The sequence below is a fragment of the Psammomys obesus genome, unplaced genomic scaffold (assembly GCF_907164565.1).
Source record: "Psammomys obesus unplaced genomic scaffold, mPsaObe1.curated_primary_1811, whole genome shotgun sequence".
NCBI lineage: Eukaryota > Metazoa > Chordata > Mammalia > Rodentia > Muridae > Psammomys > Psammomys obesus.
Window position 1 is genome coordinate 3,588,589 of NW_026596445.1, and position 11,181 is coordinate 3,599,769.

The window sequence follows — 11,181 nt, forward strand, 5'->3', positions numbered from 1 at the left end:
ATATGTTCCTTGTATTCCTGATCTCTCCAAGACTTTAAACATGAATAGGTGTTGGACTTTGTCAAATGCTTTTTCAGCATCTAAGGAGATGATCATGTGGTTTCTCTCTTTCAGTTTGTTTATGTGGTGGATTACATTGATGGATTTCCGTATGGTGAAACACCCTTGCATTCCTGGGATGAAGCCTACTTGGTCGTGGTGGATGATACCTTTGATGTGTTCTTTGATTCTGTTTGCAAGTATTTTATTGAGTATTTTTGCGTCAATGTTCATAAGAGACATAGGTCTGAAGTTATCTTTTTTTGTTGGGTCTTTGTGTGGTTTAGGTATCAGTGTGACTGTTGCTTCATAGAATGAGTTTGGTAATGTACCTTCTGTTTCTATTTTGTGGAATAGTTTGAGGAGAATTGGTGTGAGCACTTCTTTGAAGGTCTGGTAGAATTCCGAGCTGAAACCATCTGGCCCAGGGCTGTTTTTGGAGGGGAGACTGTGAATGACTGCTTCAAATTCCTTGGGGGATATAGGGCTGTTCAGTCTTTCTACCTGATCTTAACTAAATGTTGGAAGATGGAATCTATCAAGAAAATTGTCCATTTCATTTAGGTTTTCAAATTTTGTGGCATATAGGCTTTTGTAGTATGACCTAATGATTGTTTGAATTTCCTCAGTGTCTGTAGTTATGTCACCCTTTTAATCTCTGATTTTGTTGATTTGGATAGCTTCTCTCTGCTTTTTAGTTAGTTTGGCTAAGGGTTTGTCTATCTTGTTGATGTTCTCAAAGAATCAGCTTTTGTTTCATTGATTCTTTGAATAGTTTTATTTGTTTCTGATTGATTGATTTCAGCCCTGAGTTTGATTATTTCCAGCTGTTTGCTCCTCTTGGGTGTATCTGCTTCTTTTTTTTCTAGGGTTTTCAGTTGGGCCATTAAGTTGTTTGTATGTGATGTTACGAATTTCTTCTTGCAGGCACTTAGTGCTATAAATATTCCCCTGAGCACTGCTGTCAATATGTCCCATAAATTTGGGTATGTTGTGCCTTCATTTTCATTGAATTCTAGGAAGTCTTTAATTTCTTTCTTTATTTCTTCCTTAACCAGCTGTCATTGAGTAACAAGTTGTTCAGCTTGCTTTATGACCATCTATATGGTCTATTTTGGAGAAGGTTCCATGCGGTGCTGAAAAGAAGGTATACTCTTTTGAGTTTGGATGAAAACATCTGTAGACGTCTATTGCGTCCATTTGATTTAGGGTCTCTGTAAGTGTTTTTATTTCCCTATTTGTTTTCTGTCTAGTTGATCTGTCCCTTGGTGAGAGTGGAATGTTGAAGTCTCCCACTATTAGGGTTTTAGGATCAATGTGTGATTTAAGCTTGAATATTGTTTCATTTACGAATGTAGGTGCTCTTGCATTTGGGGCATAGATATACAAAATTGTGATGTCCTCTTGGTGGATTTTTCCTTTGATGAGAATACAGTGGCCCTCCTTATCTTTTTTGATTAACTTGGGTTGAAAGTCTATTTTATAAGGTATTAGGATGGCTACTCCCGCTTGTTTTCTGGAACCATTTGCTTGAAAGCCATTTTTCTAGCCCTTTACTCTGAGGTAGTGTTTATCTTTGTTGTATACGTGTGTTTCTTGGATGCAACAGAATGTTGGATCCTGTTTCCTCAACCATTCTGTTAGTCTGTGTGTTTTTATTGGGGAGTTGAGTCCGTTGATGTTGATAGAAACTAGTGACCAACAATTGTTACTTACTTTAGATGTAGGGTTGGTGGTGTCACTGAGTTTCACTGCTTGTATTCTTTTGTTTTTTTTTTGTTGTGTAGTTATCTATTTCCTCTGTTTCCTTTGATGTAGTTGTTTTCTTTGGTTTGGAGTTTCCCTTCTAGTAACTTCTGTAGAGCTGGGTTACCATGTAGATATTGTTTAAATTTGGTTTTGTCTTGGAATATCTTGAATTTTCCATCTATGTTGATTGAAAGTTTTGCTGGGTATAGTAGTCTGGGTTGGAATCTGTGGTCCCTTAAGGACTGTATGATTTCTGTCCAGGCCCTTCTGGCTTTCATAGTTTCTGTTGAGAAATCTGGTGTGATTCTGATAGGTCTACCTTCATATGTTGGCCTTTTTCCCTTGCTGCTTTTAGAATTTTTTCTTTGTTTTGTAGGTTCAGTGTTTTGACTATGATGTGACATGAAGAATTTCTTTTCTGTTCTAGTCTACTTGGTGTTCTGTAGGCCTCTTGTATATTTATGGCCATCTCCTTCTTTAAGTTGGGAAAGTTTTCTTCTATAATTTTCTTGAAAATATTTTCCGGACCTTTGAGGCTGATGTCTTCTTTTTCTTCTACTCCTATTATTCTTAGGTTTTGTCTTTTCATGGTATCCTTGATTTCTTGGATGTTTTGTGTTTGGAACTTTTCTGATTTTATTTTTTTCTTTGAGAGTTGTGTCAAGTTCCTGGTCTTTTCTCTATGTTCTCCAGCTCCTGGTTTTTCTCTATTTGTGTTTTCTTTATTGATTCTAATTCTGTTTTCATGTCTTGCACCATTTCCTTCATCTGTTTGATTGTGGACTCCTGCTTTTCAATGATAGCTTCTATTTTTTTGTCTGTTTCCTCTCTATGTATCACTAATTGTGCCTCTACTTCTTTGGGTATAATTGCCTGTATTTCTATGAGAGCTTTGTTTATTTCTTCTTTATTTGCCTTTATTTGTGTGGACATTTCTTTGAGAGCTTTTTGCATTTCTTCTCTGTTTGCCTCAATTTTCGTGGTCATTTCTCTGAGAGCACGATTTGTTTCCTCTTGGTTAGTTTCGATTTCTTTGGTTATTTCTCTGAGGGGTTTGTTCATTTCATCTTTATGGGCCTCTAATAGCTGGAGAAACATAGTTTTGAGGTCGTTTTCTTGTATATCTAGTGAATTGAAGTGTCCATTGTTTTGTGGGTTTGCGGGTGAGGTCATTATGTCCTGATTTTTGTTGGGAGTGTTCTTATGTCTGTCTCTAGCCATCTGGTTATTTATAATCCTCGCTGTTTGTTCCTCGATATTGTATTTCGGGCTATGATCCTCTCTTTCTGTTTTCTGGACTGTTTTTTCAGGAAGATGAGAGAGGTTCACTCTTTTGGGAGTGTGCACTGTGGTTTCAGTTTTGCCTAAGTAAGGAACGTGACGCTGGCACTATTCACGTGCGCTTTTAGTGGGCGCAGTGTGCATGTGCGGATTCTCTGACTATTGCAGTGGCCTGCAAGCCACTATTACACAGTTCTGACTGAGATCCAGGAATTGTTCGCCTGGAGAACACTGGTGGACCCGCAAGGCAGAGGCTTCAATGTTGGGGTCGCTATCCCAAGTATCCCTATGATGCCCACACTAGGGGTGTGGGTGGCAGGGATCTCTTCTGGTTGCTTCTGTGGAGAGGCCCTGGGTCTGGGGCAATCTCTCCCTAGAAGGCTCACTCACTCTCTTGCAGTACCAGTTGCAATGCACAGGGGTTCCCCTTGCTCTCTGATTTGGTCCTGCTGCGGAAGTGCACAGGTACGCTAACAGTCAGCTCTGTGACACTGTGGCCGCATGACTCGGTGTCCACCTTTCCTGTGTGCTGCTTCTTTGTCCTTTCCCTCTGCCAGGAGGGGTTATGTTGACTGTTCCCTGGGTGGCGTAGGAAAGAGTTAGGTTGAGTGTTCTCAATCCCAGATCCCGGGCCCAGATCTCTCTGTCAGAAGCAACCTGGTGGTAGAATCTATGTTTGCTGATCCCGAGAGAGTACCAGGTAGGGTTGAGTGTCTTCAGATCCAGAGCTTGTGTTTCTCTGCTAGGGGCCACTGGGTGAGCTGGAGAGAGGGTGCTGTGTCCTTGACAGGCTGCCTCTCTGTCCTTCCCCTCTGACCTTCCCCTCTGCTAGGGCAGGCTTATGGAGGTGCTCTCAGTGGAGTGCCAGCAGGGGTTGGGCCTTCTCAGTCCGATCCTGAGCCAGCGTTTCTCTGCCAGGGGTCGTGGGGGGGGGGGGGCTGGTGATAGAACTTGCTGCTAGACCTTATTGAGCTGGACCCAGGACAATCTCAGGACGTGTAGAATGACCATAGTCCCAGATCCTGAGCTGTAGTTTGTTTGCTAGAAGCAGCCAGCAGCACTGGAGTTCTGGCAATGTGAAGCTGCTGTGTGCCTCTTTATCCTTCTGCTCAGCTGCGGCAGGGTTATGGCGGCGTTTGGGGGAGTGCCGGAAAGGATTGGGTTTTCTTAGCCCCGATCTCGGGTTGGGGTACAGACAATGTGGTCTGTGGCAGATTCTGCTGGCTGCCTTTTGCCTCCTCCCAAGAGGGAGTAGGGATTTTTAGCTGGGCGTGCAGCTGCTCTTCGTGCGTGGCGGGAGCTCAGTTGTGATGGTGGCGGGTACCCTTGGTCAGCGAGACCTTCCAGGAAAAGACTGGGTGACCTGTGATCAGTCTTGCAACTTTCCTTCCCTGGGATTCTCAGTCTCTGGCACCCTTGTGCCCACCTATCAGCCTGGGAAAGTGATAGGGACACGTAGGCTTTACCCGGCTTCTCTCCAAGGTTCTGGCTGGGCAGCAGAGAGTGGACCCGACCGATTCCCAGGCCATGGGAGCCTCCCTTCACCTGGGAAACAGGATAGCTGTTGTTTTAGGGCCCAGAGTTCAGTCTCCTGGTCGCTGCATGGAGTGTGTTGTCCTGCTTCTCAGACATGGTGTTCTCCCGGCACTGGCATCTTGGCCCTCCTCAGTGGATGGTTTTTGATCACCTCCCCTTGAGGGGAGAGCAGCCTTACCACACCACAGAGGAAGATAATGCAGCCAGTCCTGATGAGACCTTATAGGCTAGGGTCAGATGGAAGGGGAGGAGGACATCCCCCATCAGTGGACTTGGGGAGGGTTCAGAGAGGAGATCATGGAGGGAAGGTGAGTTGGGAAGGGATGAGGGAGGGGGGCTACAGCTAGGATAAAAAGTGATTAAACTGTAATAAATAAATAAATAAATAAATAGAAATAAAAAATCAAACACATTCACTTTTCGATAGAGAGAAATCTTTGTAGTTATGAGTACTAGGTACGCCATCATAATGAGCAGAATTCCAACTTCAGTACCCACATCACTTTCTATTAATCTCCTGTATGTTTTTAACTCCAGCCCGAGAAAAGTAAAGGCATGAACATTTTTGGGGCTTGCTGATTTTTAGATAGAAAAAAACAAAACAAACAAAACAAACAAACAAAAAAAAAAAAAACCAAAAAAGAATGTATCTATGTTCAAGAAGAGAGTCTCCACCATAAAAGAATGTTCAGTTAGGGATAGAGGACACTTGATGCACTGACCAATACACATAAAAATGTGTGCACCCATACATATATGTTCACACAGAGAGGTTCAATTTAATAAATTAATTATACAAATAAGGGAAATATCTTTAACAAAATATTCAACTTTTCCTACCTGTAAACTATGATAGCTACAGCATTCAGATAAAATGTTGCCCCTTTATAACAATAATTACCTTTCACCATGTTGCCCAGTATGTCCTTCATTTCCAATTTATGCATCATTTGTTTGGTGATTACCTTCATTTTTAACCACTATATTACTATTAATTATTAACATAATATATGGAGTGAAAAAAGACAGATACTTCCTGTAAAAGAGTCCTCTTTTTTTCTGAACTCTTAGAAGTTTTCTTCAAAAACCCATTCATAGTATTGCCAGCTTTTCCAACAATACACCTCAAAACTGTTCCAGGTTTTTCAATGCTGTTTCAAATTTAAGGTAGTATGTGTTATAGCAACATACCAAGTTTTGAAACAACTTATTGCCAACCTACTTTAAATTCTATAACGCAGGATCACAAAGAAGAAACATTTATTTCCTTCAAACTTAGAGGTTAAATTAAGGAATTATCACATACAATATCTAAAAATTGTACTATACTTGGTTTTTAAATGCAATCTTCCATTCATATCTTCATATAGTCAAGAAAGAAGCCACCATTTTTATGTTTGTTCTTCAAAAAAACATTGACTCTATTAATGATGATTCCATTCTCATAGCCAATTTAATGTCCAATGGACTTTTTGTTTCTTTTCAAAAAATATGTTTAATTTTATATGCTACAGTATTTTTCCTGTATGCAATTACGTATAGTAAATAAAGCACATCTATCTAAAGACTCCAGAAAGTGGAATATGAACCACTGGAACTGAAATTGCAGATGCTTGTGATCTGTCATGTGGGGGATAAGAATGGAAGGCAGGCCCTTTGTAAGAGCTTAATCATTGAGCCATCTTTCTAGCTCCATACCTTGTTTTTAATACCGTCAAATTATAGTTTAAAGTTACAGCATAAGATTTGAGTTATGATTAAAGATGGCAGTGGCTTCCAGCATTTTGGGAGCTGTGTGTCCCAACCCCTTACCCAGGAGCCTGAGAGACCCATAGAGTCTTCAAACAGAGGTAATAGTGGTGTAGCATGAGCCTGCATGTCACAGAGTATCTCCAGGATAACCAAAAAAATAAAAATAAAAAAGTACACAATAAGGACATTTTCTCAACCATGTTTGTAGCAGCTTTACTTGTAATAGCCAGAACCTGGAAACAACACAAATGCCCCTCAACTGAGGCATGGATACAGAAATTATGGTATGTATACACAATGGACTATTACTCAGTGATAAAAAACAAGGAAATATTGAAATTTGCAGGTAAATGGTGGGAACTAGAAAAAATTATCCTGAGTAAGGTATCCCAGAAACAGAAAGACACACAGGGTATACACTCACTCATAAGTGGATAAAGCTACTAAAATCTATATACCTAAAGAAACTAATCAAGGAGGACTCTGGCTAAAAGGCTCAATCCCCATTCAGAAAGGCTAAGAGGATGGACATCAGAAAAAGGGAAAAATGGGGAACAGGACAGGAGCCTACCAAAGAGGGCCTTGAAAAGGCTCTACCCTGCAGGGTATCAAAGCAGATGCTGAGATTTATGCCCAACCTTTGGGCAGAATTCAGGGAATCTTATGAAAAAAGTGGGAATTAGTAAGACCTGGAAAGGATAGGAGCTCCACAAGGAGAACTACAGAACCAAAAAATCTGGGAACAGGGTTCTTTTCTGAGACTGATACTCCAACCAAAGACAATTTATGAAGATTACCTAGAACCACTGTACAGACATAGCCCATGACAGGTCAGTGTCCAAGTAGGTTCCATAGTAATTGCAACAAAGACTGTCTCTGACATTAACTGATTGGCCTGCTCTTTGATCACCTCTGCCTGAGGGGGGAGCAGCCTTAAAAGGCCATATAGGAAGACAATGCAGCCAGTCCTGATGAGACTTGATAGACTTAGATTAGAAGAAAGCAGAGGAAGACCTCGCCTACCAGTGGACAAGGGAAAGTGCATGCATATAGAAGGAGGAAGGAAGGGTGGGTGGGGCTGGGAGGGGAGAAAGGGGGTGTGCACAGGGGATACAAAGTGGATAAAGTATAATTAATAAAAAAAATAAAAAGGAAAGTGCTATGGGAAGATGCTTTTAAAACCTGGTTTCATGGAAATGGAAAAACAATGGAATGGAAAGGGTAGAGATAGAACTAGAGATGAAGTAACTGTGACATGTATAGGAGAGCAGCTGTAGAGCATGTCTTTGCTGAGTGATACTCAGACCTCTGGCAAGCTCTGGCCACCCCTTTGGATTCCAATGGCAGATGCACAGGCCCTCCTCTAACATGGGGGCCTTACTGCTGCTGCTACTTATACTGCTCAGCCTGCTGTGGGAAAGAGAGCATGGAACCAAGGCAGGTTGCAAACAGAATGATCTTGCCAAGGTTACCAATAGTGCAGCTAGAATAGAGAGCAGGGTGTTGAACAGCAATCCAGACCTAATGCACGTCCTGACACTGGATATTTTGCTCATTTGTATGATCACCCTTTCTCTGAGTAGTAACAGGATGTCAGAGATGAAGAGTGGTTCATTTCATGGATTGAGTCTCCTTTAGGGACTTCTGTGTTCTGTGCTGGGGCAGGAGGTCATCTGATAATCATTGGTCTGTGCTGCTCTGAGTGTCCATATTGATGTTCAGGATCCATGTAATTGCCAGATACTATTTTGTTGTCTATGATTTGTGCTGCCACCAGAAAATATATGGAAGTCCTGTTGCTGGCTGTTATAAGCAAGAATATTTTTTTTTGTTGTTGTTGTGGTATCAATGAATACAGACTAATAACTGAGAATGAGCGACATGACATTGAAGGTTTCTGAGAAAACTACCAACCAACACCCCAGAAAGAAAGGAACAGTTCAGACAGAAAACTATTTAAGAGAACACTTAACTGGGCTGCCATGGGCTACATCTGAGCAGGGGTTCTAGGTTATATCCATGAATGGACCTTGGTTGAAATATCAGTCTAAGAAAATACCCTAAGCCCAAATATTTTGATTCTGTTGCTCTCCTTGTGGAGCTCCTATACACTCCAGGTACTACTATTTCTTTTTTCATATAATTCCCTGCATTCTGCCCAAAGTTTGGTTACAAGTCTCAGCATCTGCTTTGATATACTGCTAGGTAGAGTCTTTCAGAGGCTCTCAGTGGTAGCCTCCTATCTTGTTTCTTCTTTTCTCCTCCTTCCAATGTAATTCTCCTTTGTCTTTCTAAGTGAGGATTGATCCTCTTATCCTGGGTCCTCCTTCTCATTGTTTAGCTTCTTTAGGTGGGTTCCCTAGTAAGGGGAAGAGGGACTGTCTCTGACATGAACTCAGTAGCTGGCTCTTTGACACCACTCCTCCAAGGGAGGAACAGCCTTGCCAGGACACAGAGGAGGACATTGCAGCCAGTCCTGATGAGAACTGATAAGCTAGGGTCCCCTGTTGGTGGACTTAGAGAGGGGCTTGGGAGGAGATAAGGGAGGGAGGGTGGGGTTGGGAGTGAATAAGAGAGGTGGCAATAGCTGGGATGCTAAGCTAATAAAATGTAATTAATGTAAAAAAATAAATTATAATTACAAAAAAGAGTACTTTAAAACTGTGATAATGACAATGAAGGCATTACATATTATATAAAAATACATATTATATATTATATATGCATAAATATATATTGTATATTTCAGCTACTATAATGATAATTACCTCAAAATATCCCAATGCAACTTTCAGTGATTTTGACAACTAAAATAATTTTAATTCTCAGGAATTTTGTGTCTATCAAATGCATATTTTTACACAGAATAGGTTAAAAAATATATGCATGTACATATCATGCATCTACATATATATTTAAATAGTTATTTTTTATGTGTATGAGTGCTATACCTTAATGTATATGTGCATTATGTACGATGTATGTGCATGTTGTCCAAGGCAATTAGAAGAAACTGTTGTATTCTCTAGAACTAGAATTACAAACTGTTGTTATGTCTGCTGGAGGCAGAAAACTTTGTATGATTCAAAATGGTTAAATAAGTTCATGTCTACCAAACAAGCTATACAGAGAATAATGGAAGCAATACTTGGGACAAAAGAAAATAAATGAATATATGTCGCCAAGAGACAACAAAAAGGAAATGTCAAGGTATAATTACTGACATATAAAGTAAGACTACAAACACAAAAAAAATCATAAATAAAACAAAATGATAGAATCAATACACACTACGTAGTGATAACTTTAAAAATTGATGACCTTAATTACCCAATTAAAAAGACTGGATTGTTGAACAGATTAAAAAAATACATACTTTTGTTATCTATAATAAACTTATGTTACATTTATGACTATGTACCATTTTAGAGTGAAGGGGTGAAAAATATTCTAAAAAAATAGATACTAAATACATGAAGACAGGGTTATACAAATATCTGATAAAATAGACTTAAATGTACTTAATCAGGTTACATTATTGTGGTAGGCCATTGTAGTAACTGTACCAAGCCCGAGTTGTTTCAACAACAGCATATCTAGCAGAGGACCTGATTGTTCAAGACAGAAGTATCTTCTGCATTTCAGTAACTAGAATGCAAAATTTCCCAGATTTCAAATTTTCAAGTTCAACTATAATATTACAAACATTAGAGCTGTTATATGCAAATACTATACTACATCTGTTTTTATGCAGTTTTCTAGTTTGCTTATCCAATACTGTGATTGTTTAACCACCATTTTTAATACAAAGTTAGGGCATATTTAGGTTGTTTTTATGTTGAAGCATTGTAAAACACTACTCTTCTGAATATTCATTGTACATATTCAAATAAATTTCCTTTTTTTCCTCGAATGATAAAAAAAGACATTTGTCTAAAGGAAATTGGAGAATAAAGGCATTATTTCACTTTATATCTTGTAGTCTGTCAGCCAGACAATTCAAGGCAGAACCTGAAACAGTAATCACAGAGGAGTACTACAGAAACCATGGAAAACACTGCTTTTAGCGACTTGCGTCTTATGGTTTGCTAAGCTTACCTTTTTAAATATACAATACAGGACCACCTTCCCATTGTTGACTACAACCACAATGGGCTTGACCATCCTACATCAACCAACAAGCAATAAAATCCATGACAGGCATGCCTATAATATGTTTGAGGTAATTGAACAATTGAGATACCCTTTTCCCTGATATGTCAAGGTTTGTGTCAAGCTGACAAAAACTATGATATTCTATCCATAGTCAACATTGACACACAAATAGATCGCTTCAATTAATGCCTTTTAAATCTTTGTCCCCAAGTTCTTATTTTAATATCACAATATAAATTGCAGTCGTAATTTTAAAAATCACAGACTTTGAATTTTCGTCATGTTAATGTTCAATATCTGTTTAAAATAACCTGAGAACTTTAAAACTTGGGAGCCTATAAAGTACACACAAGTTAAGTATTTATTTCAAAACCAAAGAATAAGGGCATGTAAAAAAATCCATATAAGTTGCTTCAGTTATGGAATAATTGTGACTGAGCTTAAGGAAAAATAACTTTCTTGAAGAATGTGTGTGTATGTCTGTGTATGTTTGTGTGTGTGTGTGTGTGTGTGTGTGTGTGTGTGTGTGTGATGAGGTGGAGATGGAAAATTTTGATGTTATTTTTTTCAAAATTAATTTCCATGATAGTGGGTTTAGTTATGGTAATTTCATATGTATTTAGTTATTTCTCTATTCCCCACAACAAATTTGTTTAATTCACTCCCTGA

At 39.3% G+C, this 11,181-nt stretch overlaps 1 pseudogene; it reads right to left on the reverse strand.

The window, feature by feature from the left end:
* The window catches only part of LOC129669856 (Y-box-binding protein 1-like), a 109,623-nt pseudogene extending 99,102 nt beyond the window's left edge, over nt 1-10,521 (reverse strand).
* Nucleotides 10,522-11,181: the final 660 nt, after the last annotated feature.